This window comes from Diceros bicornis, chromosome 36 (assembly GCF_020826845.1).
Source record: "Diceros bicornis minor isolate mBicDic1 chromosome 36, mDicBic1.mat.cur, whole genome shotgun sequence".
Lineage (NCBI taxonomy): Eukaryota > Metazoa > Chordata > Mammalia > Perissodactyla > Rhinocerotidae > Diceros > Diceros bicornis.
The window spans coordinates 17,343,275-17,364,552 of NC_080775.1; positions in this window are offsets into that span (position 1 = coordinate 17,343,275).

The window sequence follows — 21,278 nt, forward strand, 5'->3', positions numbered from 1 at the left end:
CGGGTAAGAGGGAGGACGCTCCAACCAACTCAGTGTGGGAGTTGGAAGAAGGCAAACCAGGCAAATGTACTTTGACCTGTAGAACATCCTGCAACTTTTCAGTTCTTTCTTCTTTGCCCTAGAAGGCGATGTTCTTTTTTCCTTCCTAAGGGATGTAAATGATCTTAGATCTTCAGTACTCTTCAACTTCTGAGAGGTCAAAATCTACCCTTAAGTGATGCACAACTTAATCATTATCTGTTTGACCTTTGAAATGGTAACAAACTGCTTTGAAAACAGCCACGAAAACAATCCTGCTTAAGAAAGTAGCCACCTTGCAACAAATGGTGCTGGGAAAACTGGATATCCACAGCAAAAGAATGAAGTTGGACCCTTACTTTACACCCTATACAAAAATGAACTCAAAATGAATCAAATACCTAAATATAGGAGCTAAAACTGTAACACTCTTAGAAGAAAACACAGGGAGAAAGCTTCATGTCATTGGATTTGGTGATGATTTCCTGGATATGACACCAAAAGCAGAGGCAACACAAGGAAAAAAACAGAAAATTGGACTACTTCAAAATGAAAAACTTTTGTGTATCAAAGAACACTGTCAACAGGGTGAAAAGGCAACTCATAGAATGGGAAAAAATATTTGCAAATCATATATACGATAAGAGATTGATATCCAGAATTTTTTATAAAGAACCACAACTCAACAACAAAAAAACAACCCAATTTAAAAATGGGCAAAGGAAATAGCAAAGAAGATACAAAAATGGTCAGAAAGCATATGAAAAGATGTTCAACATCACTAATCATTAGGGAAATGCAAATCAAAAGCACAATGAGCTGACACTTTATGCCCACTAAGCTAGCTGCTATTAAAAAACAAACAAAAAACCAGAAAACAACAAGCGTTGGTGAGGATGTGGAGAAATTGGAACCCTTGTGCACTGTCGGAGAGAATGTAAAATGGTGCTGTCACTATAAAACAGTATGCTCAAAAAATTAAGCATAGAATTACCACGTGATCCAGCAATTCTACTTCTGGGTATATACCCAAAAGAATTGAAAACAGGGACTCAAAAAGATGTTTGTACAACCATGCACACAGCAGCATTATTCACAATAGCCAAAAGGTGGAAGCAACCCAAGTGTCCATCAACAGATACAAATGGATAAACAGAATGTGTTACATACATACAATGGAGTATTATTCAGCCTTAAAGGAAAGAAATTTTGACACATTCTACAACATAGATGAACCTTAAAGATATTATGCTAAGTGAAATAAACCAAACACAAAAGGACAAATACTGTATGATTCCACTTATATGAAGAAATAAAGTAGTCAAATTCACAGAGACAGAAAGTAGAATGGTCTGGGGGAAGGGAGAATGGAAAGGTATTGTTTAATGGGTGAAGAGTTTCACTTTGGAAAGACGAAAACAAGTGCTGGAAATGGATAGTGGTGACAGTTGCACAACAATGTGAATTTATGCCACTAAACTTTAAAGGTGATTAAAATGATGAATTTTATGTTATGTATATTTTACAATTTAAAAATAAAATAGAAACCAGAGTTAGAAACATGAGATGGAGATTGGTTGCTATAGAAACCATCTTAAGAAATAAAAGGATCCTTTTGCATGTATACTCATTGGTTTCAAAAATTTAGAAAAATAGGAGCCAGCCTGGGGGCATGGTGGTTAAGTTTACACACTCCACTTCTGTGGCCCGAAGTTCACAGATTTGGATCTCGGGCCCAGAGCTATGCACTGCTCATCAAGCCATGCTGCAGTGGTGTCCCACATACAAAATAGAGGAAGATGGGCACAGATATTAGCTCAGGCCTAATTTTCCTCAGCAAAAAGAGGAAGATTGGATGTTAGCTTAGGGCCAATCTTCCTCACCAAAAAAAAAATAATAATAATTAGAAAAATAGTCTGTGAAAAACTTTGAAGTTGCATTTAAAATTTTAGATAATATCTATATAAAAAAATCTTAAATAAGATGGTACAGTTTGATATTATGGAGAAATGTAACACTGTTTTATACCTATTAAACCACAACAACAAAAACAGCAAAAATAGCTGCAAGATGCCATTTACTTAAGGTGATACTGAGGTCAAGTGATGAATTTTTTGTTATTTTGTTGTTCGTTTGTCTTAAGAAATGGGTGTAATACAATAAATGGCATTTTGAGTTGAATACATTTCTTTAAAGTTACATTAGTCCAAGGTTTATTTAAAAGCTTAACAACTTGGGGTAGGAGTAGGGGAAAAGCTTGACATTGAAATATTTATCAACTTTAGAATAGGATAAAATAGGCTGGGCTAGAATCTTCCAACACAAAGGACAATTCTAAATCTCTGAGGGCTGAACATAAATTTTTCATGGTTATAGTCTCCTAAAGATGACTGCACTCAACAAACCTTTTAGTGCAATAGAAAAGGTCTCCAGCATGATCTCAGTAAGAACTTCCTCCTTTACAGGATTTTCCTGTTTTAGTAAGGTGATTTTTATTTATTTATTTATTTATTTTTGCTGAGAAAGAGTCACCCTGAGCTAACATATGTTGTCAATCTTCCTCTTTTTTTGCTTGAGAAAGATTAGCCCTGAGCTCACATCTGTGCCAGTCTTCCGCTACTTTATATGTGGGACACTGCCACAGCATGGCTAGTGAGTGGAGTAAGTCCATGCCCAGGATCCGAACCTGTGAATCCAGGCAGAGGAAGCATAGCACACAGAACTTTAACCACTCGGCCACAGAGCCAGGCCCCTAATGTGTTTATTATTAAACAAAGTAAAGATAATTTCTCTGCTCTCAATCTAGGCATACAATTCCTAATTGTCCCTCTTGTTAGAAAGGAAAGAAATATTCTTTCAAGGTCTGACTGACTTTTGGTGACAAGTTAGGGAATTTTATATACCCAGCTGACCCACTCAACTCTAGCTGAGATCAATGGGCAAGTCAGACCGTCTGGGTATGATGACTTGGTGGGAGCAATATAAAAATCAATTGCTGTTTCCACAGCATTATCAGTCATTCTGTTTACCTGCCTTATTTAGAATTTCTTCGGCAAAGACAAATTAAAATAGGTTTAGAATCCGTGGCTTTCAAACGTAGAAGGTGAATAATCTCCTCTCAGCCCTCCCCCAAGGTGACCGTTCTATAGACCTGAAACTCTGTCTTTCATTGACTAGCAAAGCTCCTGTTTCGTCCCTAATCCAGAATGCGTTCCACAAACATTCTGTGTGTGCCCTTTATGTATTAGACATGCTACAAAATGACACGAATACAAAGTGGAATACATTGCAGATTTTTCCCTCGAGAGTCACCTCTAAGGGAGACCATGTGGTTGAAGGGTTAAGAACATGGGCTCTGAAGCTCCCTCATCTGGGTTTGAAATCCAGCTCCATCACTTCCTGACCATGTTATTCTGTTTCTTCATCAGCAGAAAGATAAAAATAACAGTACTGAAGGTGTATAAAAGGTTTAGCACATTTGTCTCTGGCACATAAGAAATGTCCACTAAATAAACTGTTATTATCACATAAATATACATAATAATACCTCTCCTTCCTCTTCCACCACTTGGGTATGGGTTCCTTAAAGCAAGAAATGATAGAAGAATTCACAGTTGACTTGAAAATCTTAGGTACAAGGAAAATCAGTGTTGTCTAATCCCCCCTCTCATAGAAGAGGATTCCAGAACAGAGATATGCATTGGGGACTTTGAGTGAGGAAGATGGATAGCTGACCTGAAGCTAGGGATGTGAGGCACAGGTAAACTGATGTCTGAGAACCAGGCAAGGTGGCTCCAGGAAGCAAGGCAGAACCCCAGATGGGTGGGTGGACAGCAAGATTAGATTTAAATGCAGGAATCTTCAAGAGCAGGCCACCCAAGGGGAGCAATCTCTTCCTTGAGGTGGAGCTGAGGAAACCGGGACAGGGTTTGCCCTTCATTAATTCCGAACACTGATAATATCAATGCCATTTACACATCTTGAGTTTGGAATGGGGTCTGTTGTACTCTTGATTTCTACTTACCAGACTTCACTCTCTTTCTCGTCTTCAACAAGGTGCCTGCAAATGTGTTTTGCTTTGCGGCAGATATTACACATGGTATATGGAATTAGGGTGATATATCTGTTTCTCCATCTGTATGTTCAGTGTATTGCTAATCAATAATTCATGACTCATTGACTTCTGCTCCCAATCCTGCCTCATGGTCTCACCTTCCTACCTCTTCTTCTTCCTGGCTCCACAGCTCTTCTTTTTTTATCCTCTCCAGAGCCCCAGTGCATGGTTGTAAGTCCTTCTAGTTCTTCTATGTGAGCCACCGCCACAGCAGGGCAACTGACAGACAGGTGGTGTGGTTCTGCAACACGGAGTGAACCCGAGCTGCCGAAGCTGTGAGAGAGCCGAACTTGAACCACTACGCCATCAGGGCTGGTTCTCCACAGCTCTTCTTACGGAAGCCGCAGCTCCTTTCTCCTCCTTCTTCCCTCCTTACAAAACCACCCAAATGCAATTATAAGAATCAGAATTATCTTCTCCTCTCCTCTTCCTTTAACTTTTCCAAGACATCCTTGTGCAACCTTTGCCCCTTCTGCATCCACTTCACCTCCCTTTTCTATTTTGAATCCTCAGTCCTCTCACTTTCAATAATCCCCAACGCGACGTACAAATGAAATTCACAAAGGACTCACAATTTACAAATGAGAGTTCTATGGTTATCAAAAAGATACATGAAAGCAAATTCCATGTACTAGAATTTCACATGAGGGGAATTGCTGGTGAAGAAGGGATCACTGTAATCAGAACACTGATAAGGACCAATAATAAAAACAACAATAAAGAAGAGAATGAACTCTGACTGGGAAGGGCCATGCAGGCTTCTCAGGAGACCAGTTGAGTCTTACAGGATGAATAGGAGTTCTCCAGGCAAAGTGGAGGGATTGGGAATTTCAGACAGAGAAAATGGCACATCCAAAGCTTTCCAGTTCTAGAAAGAAGCTCAGCATGGGTAGAACAGTGTGCATTTGTAGGAGATGAAATTTTTTTTTTTTTTTTTTGCAGCATGATCTTTTTTTTTTTTTTTTTTTTTGTGAGGACGGTCAACCCTGAGCTAAGATCCATGTCAATCCTCCTCTTTTTGCTGAGGAAGACCAGCTCTGAGCTAACATCTATTGCTGATCCTCCTCCTTTTTTTCCCCAAAGCCCCAGTAGATAGTTGTATGTCACAGTTGTACATCCTTCTAGTTGCTGTATGTGGGACGTGGCCTCAGCATGGCCGGAGAAGTGGTGCGTCGGTGTGCGCTCAGGATCCGAACCCGGGCCGCCAGTAGTGGAGCGCGCACACTTAACCAGTTGCTAAGCCACAGGGCCGGCCCCAAGATGAAATTTTTTAAATGGATGGGAAGTCAGATCAAGAAAGACCTTGAAATGCCATTTTAATCAGCTTAGATTTTATTTTATTTTTAAATAATGGAGAATTATGAGAGTATTTAAGGCAGAGGAGTAACATGGTCATGTTTGCATTGTACAAGCATCCCTGTGGAGCCAAGTCTCAGACCCAGTTAGTGAGGAGTTTGGAGTACAATTAAAGAGATGTGACCTGAGGAGGCCCTAGTTAAACCAGTGGGCAGGGAGAGCAGGAGATAGTGAGAGAGATATTCAGGAAACAGGATCTAGCAAAAAAAATATTGGGGCCATTAAGAGGGCCTGGAGTTGATGCTCAGGTTTCTTGCCTGAGAAATTGGGAAGATAGAGGTGTCAATAATTAAATAAAAGACAATAATCAGGGGAAGGAGGTTTTGGAGAAAAGACAGTGAGTTCCAATTTGGATACACAGAGATCTGAGGAACATCCACCATCCCCTGCTGCCTCACAGCCTCACTCTGCAAGTGCTTTAATCATCAATGATGGGTGTATGGAAGATCCAGAGACGGCCTAGACTATAGCCTTGCTACTCAAAAGTGTGGTCCATGGACCCAGCACAGGCCTCATGTAGGAGCTTGTCAGAAATGCAAAATCTCAGGTTCAACCTTGGACCTACTGAATTTGAATGTGCATTTGACAAAGATCCTCCCTCCCTGACCCGGAGGGTGAAGGCATCTTTACTCAAGAAGAGAGGCACATGGTCTCCACCACTGCATCTGTATTTCTATTTTTCTATTTTTCATAGATTGATCTCATTTCCTTTCTATTTTCTACCTCTTTATCTTCTTTTTTTCTACTTTCTGAGAAATTCTTTGCACTTATCTTTTTAAATTTATATTGATTTTTTAAAAATTTTGCTATGTTATTTTTAATTTCAAAAACTTTTTCTTGTTCTTGTTTCATGGTTGTAACATCTTCTCCTATTACTCTAAAAGTATTATAGTTGTGGGGCTGGCCCCGTGGCATAGTGGTTGGGTTCCGCACACTCCATTTCAGCTGCCTGGGTTCACGGGTTTGGATCCCAGGTGGGAATCTACACCACTCGTCAGCCGTGCTGAGGTGGCAACCCACATACAAAATAGAGGAAGACTGGCACAGACGTTAGCTCAGGGCTAATCTTCCTCAAGCAAAAAAGGAGGCAGATTGGCAACAGATGTTAGCTTAGGACGAATCTTCCTTACCAAAAAAAAAAAAATATATGGTTGCTTTCTGAAGTTTTCTGTTTACTGCATAGTCTCTGATTTCTCTAAATTCTTTTTCTCTTCTTTGCTTAAGTTTTTCTGTTCCATGTTGGAGGCTTTCTTCAAATATCTATTAATGCTTACATATTCCTTTAAATTTAAGAATAAGACACTAAAGAGTGGATGATAAGCTCTGTGTGCATGGATAGTGTTTGTAACTAGTGGGCTTTATCACAGGGTGATTGAATGGCAAGCTGGCAATTTCACTGGGGAACAATAAACGCCAGTTTTTGAAAGTATTGTTACCCTGGGGACATTCACTTTCTTCAGAAAAAAATCCTCCGGTTTTCAACCTGGATGAGGAAAGTTGACTGGAAATTTTACTGCTAAGTGTGTAGACCTTATGTAGCCCCCTGTTTTCCATCTGTTCTCCAAATTCTTGGAGAGCACCTCAATGCTACATTAATAAAATTCCTATAACTGTTATTTTATAAGGTTCATTTTTCATTCCTACTAGCTTCATCCAAATTCCATTGTGCTATAGTCTTAATAAGCATTTATTGCAAACATATGACATCCTCAACAATGAGGGAGCAAAGGTCATGACCTTCTCTGGTTTGCAATAAAGACATGTGTACAGATCTAGAGAACTGTAATAAAGCAACATTAGAAAGATGGGTGTGACAACATGGGACAGAATATATACCGATATTCTGTTAGGAAAACAGTATGTACCAGACTGAAAAGAGGTTCTAAACCCAGTCTGGGAAGACTATAGACAGAGTGGCTCTGTAAGTCCAGGAGAGTCATTTTGGAGAAAGGTGGTTGGGTAAATGCAGGGGCATGATTAAAGGCCTTAAGTGGCAGGTTGAAGAATTTTGATTTAATCTTTTTGATTAAATCAGGAGCTGCTCTTGTATCTTTTTTTTTTTTTTAATTTTTTGTTTATTGCAGTAACATTGGTTTATAACATTGTAAAAATTTCAGGTGTACATCATTGTACTTCTATTTCTGCATAGATTACATCATGTTCACCACCAAAATACTAATTACAACCCATCACCACACACATGTGCCGAATTATCCCTTTCACCCTCCCCCCTCCCCCCTTCCCCTCTGGTAACCACCAATCCACTCTCTGTCCCTATGTGTTTGTTCATTGTTGTTATTATCTACTACTTAATGAAGGAAATCATACGGTATTTGACCTTCTCCCTCTGACTTATTTCACTTTGCATTATACCCTCAATGTCCATCCATGTTGTCACAAATGGCTGGATTTCATCGTTTCTTATGGCTGAGTAGTATTCCATTGTGTATATATACCACAGCTTCTTTATCCATTCGTCCCTTGATGGGCACTTAGGTTGCTTCCAAGTCTTGGCTATTGTGAATAACGCTGCAATGAACACAGGGGTGCATGTACCTTTGCAAATTGGTGTTTTCAAGTTCTTTGGATAAATACCCAGCAGTGGAATAGCTGGATCATATGGTAGTTCTATCGTTGATTTTTTGAGGAATCTCCATACTGTTTTCCATAGTGGCTGCACCAGTTTGCACTCCCACCAGCAGTGTATGAGAGTTCCCTTCTCTCCACATCCTCTCCAACACATATTGTTGCCTGTCTTGTTAATTATAGCCATTCTGACGGGCGTGAGGTGATATTTCATTGTAGTTTTGATTTGCATTTCCCTGATAGTTAGTGATTTTGCACATCTTTTCATGTGTCTGTTGGCCATCTGTATATCTTCTTTGGAGAAATGTCTGTTCAGGTCTTTTGCCCATTTTTTAATTGGGTTGTTAGTTTTTTTGTTGTTGAGATGCATGAGTTCTTTATATATTTTGGCGATTAAGCCCTTATCAGATGTATGGTTTGCAAATATCTTCTCCCAATTGTTAGGTTGTCTTTTTGTTTTGTTGATGGTTTCCTTTGCTGTGCAGAAGCTTTTTAGTTTGATGTAGTCCCATTTGTTTATTTTTTCTATTGTTTCTCTTGCCCAGTCAGACGTGGTGTTTGAAAAGATGTTGCTAAGACCGATGTGGAAGAGCGAACTGCCTATGTTTTCTTCTAGAAGTTTCATAGTTTCAGCTCTTACATTCAAGTCTTTAATCCATTTGGAGTTAATTTTTGTGTATGGTGTAAGGTAAGGGTCTACTTTCATTTTTTTGCATGTGGCTATCCAGTTTTCCCAACACCATTTGTTGAAGAGACTTTCTTTTCCCCATTGTATGTTCTTGGCTCCTTTGTCAAAGATTAGCTGTCCATAGATGTGTGGGTTTATTTCTGGGCTTTCGATTCTATTCCATTGATCTGTGTGTCTGTTTTTGTGCCAGTACCATGCTGTTTTGGTTACTATAGCTTTGTAGTATATTTTGAAATCAGGGAGTGTGATACCTCTAGCTTTGTTCTTTTTTCTCAGGATTCCTTTAGCTATTCGGGGTCTTTTGTTGTTCCATATAAATTTTCGGATTCTTTGTTCTATTTCTGTGAAAAATGTTGTTGGAACTTTGATAGGGATTGCATTGAATCTATAGATGGCTTTAGGAAGTATGGACATCTTAACTATGTTAATTCTTCCAATCCAAGAGCACGGAATATCTTTCCATTTCTTTGTGTCTTCTTCAATTTCTTTCAGAAATGTTTTATAGTTTTCGGTGTACAGATCTTTCACCTCTTTGGTTAAGTTTATTCCTAGGTATTTTATTCTTTTTTTTGCAATTGTAAATGGGATGGTATTCTTAATTTCTCTTTCTGCTACTTCGTTGTTAGTGTACAGAAATGCAACTGATTTTTGTATGTTGATTTTGTATCCTGCAACTTTACCATATTCGTTTATTACTTCTAAAAGTTTTCTGGTGGATTCTTTAGGGTTTTCTATATATAAAATCATGTCATCTGCAAATAGTGAGAGTTTCACTTCTTCCTTTCCAATTTGGATCCCTTTTATTTCTTTCTCTTGCCTGATTGCTCTGGCTAGGACTTCCAATACTATAGGAGTGGTGACAGTGGGCATCCTTGTCTGGTTCCTGTTCTTAGAGGGATAGCTTTCAGTTTTTCACCATTGAGGATGATATTAGCTGTGGGTTTCTCATATATGGTCTTTATTATGTTGAGGTACTTTCCTTCTATACCCATTTTATTCAGAGTTTTTATCATAAATGGACGCTGTATCTTGTCAAATGCTTTCTCTGCATCTATTGAGATGATCATGTGATTTTTGTTCTTCATTTTATTAATGTGGTGTATTATGTTGACTGATTTGCGAATGTTAACCCATCCCTGCATACCTGGAATAAATCCCACTTGATCATGGTGTATAATCTTTTTAACGTATTGTTGTATGCGATTTGCTAGTATTTTGTTGAGGATTTTTGCATCGATGTTCATCAGTGATATTGGCCTGTAATTTTCTTTTTTTGTGTTGTCCTTGTCTGGTTTTGGTATCAGGGTAATGTCAGCTTCGTAGAATGGGTTAGGGAGCTTCCCTCCCTCCTCAATTTTTTGGAAGAGTTTGAGAAGGATAGGTATTAAGTCTTCTTTGAATGTTTGGTAGAATTCACCAGGGAAGCCGTCTGGTCCTGGACTTTTATTTTTGGGGAGGTTTTTGATTACTGTTTCGATCTCCTTACTGGTGATTGGTCTATTCAAATTCTCTACTTCTTCTTGATCCAGTTTTGGAAGGTTGTATGATTCTAAGAATGTATCCATTTCTTCCAGATTGTCGAATTGGTTGGCATATAGCTTTTCATAGTATTCTCTTATAATCTTTTGTATTTCTGAGGTGTCTGTTGTAACCTCTCCTCTTTCATTTCTGATTTTACTTATTTGTGCCTTCTCTCTTTTTTTCTTGGTGAGTCTAGCTAAAGGTTTGTCTATTTTGTTGATCTTTTCAAAGAACCAGCTCTTGGTTTTATTAATTTTTTCTATTGTTTTTTTGGTCTCTGTTTCATTTATTTCTGCTCTGATTTTTATTATTTCCCTTCTTCTACTGATTTTGGGCTTTGTTTGTTCTTCTTTTTCTAGTTCCTTTAGGTGCATTGTTAGATTGTTTATTTGAGATTTTTCTTGTTTGTTGAGATAGGCCTGTATCGCTATAAACTTCCCTCTTAGAACCGCTTTTGCTGTATCCCATAAATTCTGGCATGTCGTATTTTCATTTTCATTTGTCTCCAGGTGTTTTTTGATTTCTTCTTTGATTTCTTCGTTAACCCAGTCGTTGTTAGTAGCATTTTGTTTAATCTCCATGTATTTGTGGCTTTTCTGATTTTCTTCCTACAGTTGATTTCTAGTTTCATACCGTTGTGGTCAGAAAAGATGCTTGGTATTATTTCAATCTTCTTAAATTTATGGAGACTTGTTTTGTGGCCTAATATGTGATCAATCCTGGAGAATGTTCCATGTGCATTTGAAAAGAACGTGTATTCTTCGGTTTTTGGGTGGAATGCTCTGTATATATCTACTAGGTCCATCTGTTCTAGTGTGTCGTTTAAGGCCAATGTTTCCTTATTGATCTTCTGTTTGGATGATCTATCCGTTGGTGTAAGTGGAGTGTTAAAGTCCCCTACTATTATTGTGTTACTGTCTATTTCTCTTTTTATGTCTGTTAATAATTGCTTTATATATTTAGGTGCACCTACATTGGGTGCGTAGATATTTACAAGTGTTATATCCTCTTGTTGGATTGTTCCCTTGATCATTATGTAATGCCCTTCTTTGTCTCCTTTTACAGTTTTTGTTTTAAAGTCTATTTTGTCTGATATGAGTACTGCTACCCCAGCTTTCTTTTCATTGCCATTTGCGTGGAGTATCTTTTTCCATCCCTTCACTTTCAGTTTGTGAGTGTCTTTAGGTCTGAAGTGTGTCTCTTGTATGCAGCATATATATGGGTCTTGTATCTTCAGTGAAATAATCTTTATGTGATATTTCAGGCACCCAGCTGAACCCATCTGGAGGGCTGGGTCAGTGTGGGAGTCACAAGAATGAGGAGAGAAGGTTGAAATGGAGAAGTGCTTTGTACCAAGAAGGGCAAGATTGTCATACCTATATTCTAGCTCCCGTCTCGTTTTATAGCTTCAGTCTGGCATTAGTGCTTTCTTGAGTACTTTTTCATTTTCATATCAGTTTAAAACAGAACACAGTGGAATTAACCTGTGTTTTTAATGTTAATGGAAACATTGGTGAATATAATGATCTCTTTTAACCTTTATGACACTTAACTCATTCTCCAGGGACAGAACATTGCTTAAAAAGTACATTTACATATGATGATTTTTTAATTTTCTAAAAAATTTCCGAGCAATACAATATTGCTCCAATTGTCTATTCATTCTCCATGAAAGATTACACAGAATAATTATGTAAATTGACGTCAGTTTAAAACTCTTCGTGTGCTCCTTTAACGGGAAATGCATTACCTCCCAGGAAATTACCAAATTCACTACTGCCATGAACTGATCTTTTTGAATGCAGTGTGGTCTTGACTCAGGGAGCATAATCCAGGCATTTGTTCTCCATGCTCATTACTACAATGACTGCAATTATCCTTGAGTAGAATGAAAAAGAATTATAAGTTAATCATTACCATTTGAATAATTCAGGTTTGGCAGAGATTTTCCTGGGAAGGTAGATTGTTCATTATTGAGAGTTTGGAGGACTTTTCTGCTTTCTTCAGACTTTTTAAAAAAAAGTACAACAATCCTTATATAAACAAAGAGAATATAAACAGAAATTTCATATCCAGAGTGAGAAATGTGATAGAGGAATAGGGCTTCAGATAAGGAGCATGGGGTGCTAATGGCACATACGCACACACACACACACACTCACACACATACACAATCTACATATTAACTCAAGCTCATGTCACATGTTCTAGAAAACATAAAATATGTCCTGGGAGGTCTTGCGTCATTGTGAGACAGGGACTGGGTAAGGATAGGGCACATTGCAGAGGAAACATAAATTGCTGGGATTAATGGCTCCAAAAGCCAGTGTGGAAATACAACACAGTTTTCTCTACCTCCAACAGCTCTGGACACCAGGATTTCAGCACTTCCACAGGATTAATCCGAGCTTGATTTCCGTGAGGGTGTGAAGCAGTGAAGTGAAGGGTATCTTTGGCGAGGACCACTGGTTAACCCTCCTGCATCCCTTTCCAAGGTAACCTAAAAAGAACAAAATAAGAGGCCAGTCTGGGGGCGTAGTGGTTACGTTCGTGCACTCTGCTTCAGTGGCCCAGGGTTCACAGGTTTGGATCCCCGGTGCGGACACACGCACCACTTATCAAGCTATGCTGTGGCAGTGTCCCACATATAAAGTACACGAAGATGGGCATGGATATAGCCCAGGGCCAATCTCCCTCAGCAAAAAGAGGAGGATTGGCAACAGATGTTAGCTCAGGGCTAATCTTCCTAACACACACAAAAGAACAAAATAAATTTTCTACTTGGTGACTCCTAAAGTTCTCTGAACAAAGCAATGAAGTAAAAGATTTAGACACCATTTAGACTATAATCAAAGGAAAATGCCAGATTACACCAACACTTCACTCTGAGTGACTGCAGAAGTGTAGGTGGTAAACAATTGCAACTTCTCTTGGCTCTCATCTCTGGAAAGGGGGAAATGCATTTTGGTAACAATATTCTGTGTTTGATGAGAGGAAGAGAGCAAGTGAGATGAGCATGTTGCCACTGAGAGGGGAAAGAAAGAAGAGTTTAGGGGTACTTGGCACGGTGCAGAATTCTGCCTCTTGTACTTTTAATTGGAAAGATACAAATAGAAGCAGTACACAGAGGCACCTTTATCTGGAGAGTGGAGGCTTTGCTTCGTTGATGTGATTTACGATGGGAGGAGGGTTTTAACAAGGCTGAAGCCTTACAAAGGGCAATCACTCCCAGGAGATTCGTTAATTGAAGTGCCACAGAGATCTGTGGGAAGATAGAAGGTGTTGTCATCAAGGGCAGGAAGAAGGATGAAATGACCTCACCTCTCAGTCTTTTTCAGTGCCGTTATTCTAAGATCTATAAAAACCAAAGCCTTTGTCCCTTTGTATGTTTTTTTTTATAGGCTTGGGCTATATTTATTACAGAAGTACTGCTAAATCAGGCTTTGTCAACAATTCCTAGACTATGTTATAGAAGGCATAAACAATCCCCCAAGAGTTATACACAATTCTGGTATTAAATACTTTTCCTATAACATCTAATGTGCTTTACTTGTTTAGGTTGACTGATAGAATTATTCCAACAATTCCTCAAGTCACGAAAGACCATAATGATTCTGCTATAATACCCAGCATACTCATATTCAAGTCAGGTTAATTGGACAATTATTTATTGGGTACTCACTATTTGTCAACATCTGAGAGAGATGCTGAGGAGACAGAACTGGGTAAGATAGAGCCTCTGTCCTAGAGGGAAAAAGTCTGGGGAGGAGACTGTATGACATGTCATCGGAATGCAAATGAAGTAGTGACTTGAAAGCCAGTTTACAATGATCAGACTCTATGGCAGAGATTTGGAATAGAGTATTGGTTTTGAATGAAAGAATTTTTTTTTTGTGAGGAAGATTAGCCCTGAGCTAACATCTGATGCCCATCCTCCTCTTTTTGCTGAGGAAGATTGGCTTTGTGCTAACCTCCGTGTCCATCTTCCTCTACTTTATATGGGATGCCGCCACAGCATGGCTTGACAAGTGGTGTGTTGGTGTGCGCCTGGGATCTGAACCTGTGAACCCTGGGCTGCCAAAGGAGAGCATGCACACTTAACCGCTATGCCACCAGGCCAGCCCCTGAAAGAATATTTTTAATCATAAAAGTAATACAACTATGTTACATTCAGTTTGCAAAGTATAAACAAGAAAAATTAGGATTTAATTACTCTAACATGTCCTATCTATTATTTTAATCTAGTCTATTTTCAGATGAATAATTTCACATAGTTATAATCATAGAATATACATGCATAAAATTGTGTCTCTTCCTCTGCTCTTTGTTTTATTTCACATGAGCCTAATTCAGTGTTACTACCTGGCCTCCCTAACAAGGACTGTAAAAAGCTACACAAAGGGCCAGCCCGGGTCTAGTGGTTAAGTTTGGCACACTCTGATTCGGCAGCCTGGGGTTTGGATCCAGGGCTCAGATCTATGTCACTCGTCTATCAGTGGCCATGCTGTGGCAGCGGCTCACACAGAAAATAGAGGAAGATTGGCAACAGATGTTAGCTCAGGACAAATCTTCCTCAGCAAAAAAATTAAAAAAGCTACATAAAGTTTTATAAACATATGCAGAGAGAGACACACAGAGACACAGAGAAAGAGAGACGGAGACAGAGAGATACAATTCATATACCATAAAGTTCATCCTATTTAAGTGTACATTTAAATGTCTTTTAGTATATTCACAGAGTCATACCATCATCATCATTGTCTAATTCCAGAACATTTTCATCACCCCAAAAAGAAATCCTGTACTTCTCAATTCCCTTCTTTCCTCTTCCCCTGGAAACCATTAATCTACCTTGCCTATTCTGGACATTTAATATGAAATGAAATTATATAACATATGCTGTTTTGTGTCTGGTTTCTTTCACTTAGCATAACGTTTTCAAGGTTCAGCCACGTTGTGGCATGTATCAGTACTGCATTCCTTCTTATGGTTGAATCCATTATATGGATGTATATTTTTTTTTCACTCATTCACCAACTGAGGAACATAATAGTTGTTTCCACTTTTTGGCTATTATGAATAATGCTGCTATGAACATCTGTGTACAAGTTTGTGTGTGGACATATGTTTTCAATTCTCTTGGGTATATACCTAGGAGTAGAATTGTTGGGTCATATAGTAACTCAACTTTTTGAAGAACTGCCAAACTACTTTTCAAAGTGGCTGTATCATTACATAATGTTTTATTCATTGGTTGCACAATCACTTATTTCACTATTGTCTTACTGTAAGACATTTAATCGGCATCCAATTTTGCTATGTTTAATATCTTCATTCCTATAATCTTTTGTCCTTTTGCATTATATCATTAAGGTAGATTCCCATTGTGAGTCTTTTTTTTTTTAATCATTTTATTTATTTATTTTTTCCCCCAAAGCCCCAGTAGATAGTTGTATGTCATAGCTGCACATCCTTCCAGTTGCTGTATGTGGGACGCGGCCTCAGCATGGCCGGAGAAGCGGCACATTGGTGTGCACCCGGGATCCCAACCCGGGCCGCCAGCAGCAGAGTGTGCGCACTTAACTGCTAAGCCATGGGGCCGGCCCAAGTGAGTCTTTTTTTTTTTTTTTACCATCCTTTTATTTTCAACATACCTACATCATTTAATTTGAAGTGAGTTTCTTGTAAATAGCATATAATTAAATCATGTGTTTTTATCCACTCTGTCAATCTCTGTATTTTAATTAGTGTATTTTGACCAATTATATTTAAGATAATTATTGATATGGTAGGGCTTGTGTGCCATTTAATCATTTGTTTTCTATTTGTCTCTTCTGCTTCTCATCCCTGTGTTTCCCTTTTCTTGCCTTCCTGTAGGTTACTCGAACATTTTTTAGAATTCCATCTTGATTTATTGATAGTGGTTTTGAGAGCATTTCTTTGCATAGTTTTTGCAGTGGTTGCTCTGGGTATTACAATATACATACATAACTTATCACAGTCTACTGGTATCAGCATTTCACCATTTTAAGTGAAATGAAATCTCACTTCCATATAGGTCTCTTTACCTTCCCCACTTTTAAATATTATCCTGAGTATCAGTTGGTATTATAATATTTGTTTCAATCATCAAATGTGATTTGTAAAATTCACGAGGAGAAGCATAGTTTACAGCATGTATACATATTTCTGCTTTTTCCTTCTTCCTTCTTCCTTCCTGATGCTCCATGATGCCTTCTTTTATCATTTCATTTCTGTTTGAAGAACTTCCATTAGCCATTCTTTCTAGGTAGATTTGCTAGCAACAAATACTTCGAGTTTTGCTTCATTTGAGAAGATCATTATTTGCCCTTCATTCCTGAAGGATAGTTTGGGTGAATATAAGAATTTGCAGTTAATAGTGCTTTTCTTTCAACACTTGAAAAATGTTGTGCCACCTGCTTCTGGGCCTCATAGTTTCTGATGAGAAATCTGCTGTCATTCAAATTGTGTTCCTCTATAGTAATATGTCGCTTCTCTCTGGCTGCTTTTGATCTTTTCGTTTGTTTGTTTTTAGTTTTCACAGGTTTAATTATAATGTGTCTTGGCATGGATTTCCTTCAGTTTATACTGTTTGGGGTCCACTCACCTTCTTGAACCTGCACATTTATATCTTTTGCTAAATTTGAGATGTTTTCATTCATTGTTTCTTTGCATATTCTTTCTGCTCTATTCTTTTTTCTCCTCTACTTATGGGACTCCAAATACATGAATGTTGGCTCTTTTGTTATCGTCCCACAGGTCACTGAGGTTCATATTTTCCCCAGTCTTTCTTCTCTTTGTTATTCAGATTGGGTAAATTCTATTGATTAATTTTCAAGTTCACTGATTTTATCTTCTGTCATTTCCACTCTACTACTGGACCCCTCCAACGAGTTTTTTATTTTGGTTACTGTATTTTTCAGTTACATAATTGCCATTATTTCTTTTTTTAAAAAATGGGATATAATGCACATCCAATAGTGGTTCTTTTGTTAACTTTTTTAAAAAACTCTTTTTGTTAACTATTTCTTTGCTGATCCTCTATATTTTTTGTTTCAAGAGCATTTGTAATTACTTCTTGAGGCATTTTTATGATGGCTGCTTTAAAATCCTTGTCAGATAATTCCAACAGCAGATTCATCTTGGTGCTGTCATCAGTTGACCATCTTTTCTTATTCCAGTTGTGATTTTCTTGGTTCTTGGTATGACAGGTGATTTTAGATTGTATCCTGGATATTTTGTCTATTATGTTAGGAGATGCTGGGTCTTATTTTAATCTTTTATTTTAGCAGGCAGTCACTCTGCTTATGTTTAGCATGTAAGTCCTGGCTTACTTTTTGGTCTATGATTCCAGTGGCAGTTTAATTTTCACAGCCTCCTCACTGTTCTCTTGGTTGGCTTGGTTTATCTGGTGCTGCTGGGGCGCCCAATGGTCTTTGATGGTACTACTTTAGGGGGAAAATGTTTTCCCTAGGCCAGGTCATATGGTGCTTTGAGATTGGGGGAAGGGAACCTCTTGCCCATGGTGATGAAAAGGCTTCCTAGGTCAGGCACTTTAGTGGTGGCTTCCCCCTTGTCAGTGTCCTCTGGCTGCCCAGTGTCTCTCAGCAAGTGAGAGGAGTCTCAGGCCTGGCAGGGAAGTAGGGTGTTTCCCCTGGATGCTCGTCAGTGGGGATCCCTATACATTGCCCTTGCTTGTGGTATCAAACTCACCTGGTGTTATCAGCAGGACTCTAGTTCCCTCTAGGGTAGGAATAAGCCATCCTGGGCTCCCCTAGGTTGCTATTTTGGGGGTTGGGAAACACCAAGCCTGGGTCACCTTCTTCTTTTGGGTGGGAGGTTGTCAAACATCCTGCAACTATACTCCCCCTCCAGTCTTAGGTATACCTAGCTGATTTGATTTCCTCTTCCCACCTTTGAGTTCTCTTTCTGATGCCTCATGCATTATTTATAATCTGACTTATCTAGAATTGATGATTGTACTTATCAGGGAGGAACATGGAGAAATAAGTCTGCCCTCAAGCCCAGATAAGAAGTCAGACTACAACATTTAAAAAAAATTTCTATCTGTACAACTTCCCCAAAAGCCAAAAGCTCAAGCCCTATCCTAGAATTATTTTTTAAATCATGTGTTCCAACCTTGAGTCAATTTGGCTAGTCCTCTGTGTATGGAGGAAGCAGCAGTAATGCAAATTAAACGGTTCTCAGGAGAGTGACTTAAAGTCACTGTTCAAACTCCACAGTGTGATGGCCTTTATGTAGCTTCTATATCAATCCAGTATAGTGACTATATTCACTCATTTAACAAATATTTATTGAGTGCTTACTACGTGCCAAGTACTATTCTAGTCACTGGCCAGGTAGTAGTGAAAAAAAATTAAAACCCCTGCCCAGGGGCCAGCCCCCATAGCTTAGAGGTTAAGTGCGCGTGCTCCGCTACTGGCGGCCCGGGTTCTGAACCCTGGGCACGCACCAACACACCATTTGCCCGCCCATGCTGAGGCGGCGTCACATACAGCAACTGAGAAGGATGTGCAACTATGACATCCAACTATCTACTGGGGCTTTGGGGAGAAAAGGGAGAAAAAAAGGAGGAGGATTGGCAATAGATGTTAGCTCAGGGCCAGTCTTCCTCAGCAAAAAGGGGAGGATTGGCATGGGTGTTAGCTCAGGGCTGATCTTCCTCACAATAAATAAATTAAATAGATAGATAGATAGATAGATAGATAGATAGATAGATAGATAGATAGATAAATAAAAAATAAAAACCGCTGCCCTCCCAGAAGTTTACATTCTCTGACATATGGAATATTTTTAATTTAAAACCAATTCAAATCATAGCAACTATGCAGCTTACTGTTTCTTCATCCACAGGATGAGCTCTCAAATAGCAAACTCAACTTACACCAACTACACAAAGTGTATCACATTCCATTAGGTATTTTCATTCATTTTTGTGTGTGTGTGAAGTGTAACTACTGGTGTAAGAAACTAGCTAAATGAGCAAAACAACAACTATTTTAGCAAAAATGATATTCATGTTAGATTAAATTTAGAAGGCTGAAATCTGTTAAATGTCTACATATTTAGCCAGGCATACAAATCTGGTTGAAAATATGCATGGATGTTTTGAGATTTTAAAGTGACTTTTCTCCGTTTTCCTAAAATGACTCATAGCTCAGGGAAGGTCTTCTTGGGAAGGCCACTTTCTTAACAGAAATGGAAATAGAGTGAGAAAAAGGTGATGATGATCTTGGGTGATGGGGTTTGAACTTGGGAAACTGGGAGAGAAGCAGTACCATAAAGAGAAATATTAAAGTTAGTCATGAGTGGAATTGATTTTAATTTTTTTTTAAATTTTTTATTTATTTATTTTTCCCCCCAAAGCCCCAGTAGATAGCTGTACACCATAGCTGCACATCCTTCCAGTTGCTGTATGTGGGATACGACCTCAGCATGGCCGGAGAAGCGGTGCGTCAGTGCGCGCCCGGGATCCGAACCCGGGCCGCCAGCAGCAGAGCGCGCGCACCCAACCGCTAAGCCACGGGGCCGGCCCTGGAATTGATTTTAGAATGGAAGATGATTAATTTGTTTTCAAATATGCTAAATTTCATGTGACAGGAAGATATTCAAGTTAAAAATGTCCCAGCGTGAAAATTCCAGAATAAAGCTTAGGAAATGTATCAGATCTGGAGTCATCTGGGTGTCACAGGCTAAAAGGTAGAAGTTGGAAGAGAGGGTGAGATCTCTGAGAAAAATGTCTTGGGCAGTGAAGGGTGGAGACTTGAGGACTGAATCTTCAGGACAGATAAGAGTTCGGCTCTAAACTTCTGCTCTCCTCTCTCTCTCCCTCTAGACTCTTTAGGTGATCTCATCTGATTACAGAGCCAACTTGGCTAAATAAACATGTTCCCTATTTACCCTCTTACAATTTAAATCTGCCCTGATAGGAACAGACACAAAGATATAAACAAAATAAAATATAGAGCAAATACTTGAAGTAAACAATGAAACTATAGTTTGTACAAGCAAAGAAATGAGAGCATCCTAGGTCTATAAAGAAGAGTTTTATGGGAAAATTAACTTCCTATCTTCTAGTTTTTGTGAAAATTTCTATCTATATTCATATTTGTAGGAAAAATAAGATTTTGGAAGCTTTAGGAATCAAGTATGGTGTACTTGAGGTAGAGTTATAAGTGCTGGATGTAGTTGAAAATAAAGACTCAGAACTCATGGTAAATATAAAACAAATTTATTTGAGAACTTGGAGAGTAAGAAACTAAAAAAGTTCCTTGCACATGCTCATATTTATTGAACAGATACGTTTAAAAAGAAATAAACTGACAAGTCAAGACAAAAATAGTAACGTAGTTTGGGTCATGGTTGCGTAAGGTTTTGAAGAGCATGAATATCTTAGTGTAAAATGTCCTTACAAGTCCTAAAGAGAGAAACAGAGAGGCTAGGAAAATGGATTTTTAAAAAACTGAAGTTCTAAAATTTTAGTAGCAAAGTGAAGGAATGACAGGAGAGGAAAAATGGTGCAGACAGGCTGACTGGTGTAAACTGAAGTTGCAGAACACTTCAACTGGTGTAGGATTCTTATTTCCTTTTAATAAAATATGCAAAGGGACATTCCCAAATGAAATATTATGGGCATAACTAGGCATCTTGGTGAGTATGATGAATGGAGAAAGAAGAGGCTGGGTTGGAGGTGGATCAAAAAAGATGCATGTTAAAAAGTTGATATCATAGTTGTATGCAACACACTTTGACATAGAAGTTAAGAGGAAGAGAATTCTAGCACAGCGATGTTCAAAGGCTGTCTTGAAAAATTATGTAATGAGTTCAACACAAGCTAGGAGAAAACTGCTGAGACCATATAATCCTCACTCAGTTTCAAAGTTCAAGGCTATGAGTCAGTCAGTTTACAACTGGTGGTCTAAAATAGCCATAGTTCCAAGCCAAAGACCAAAT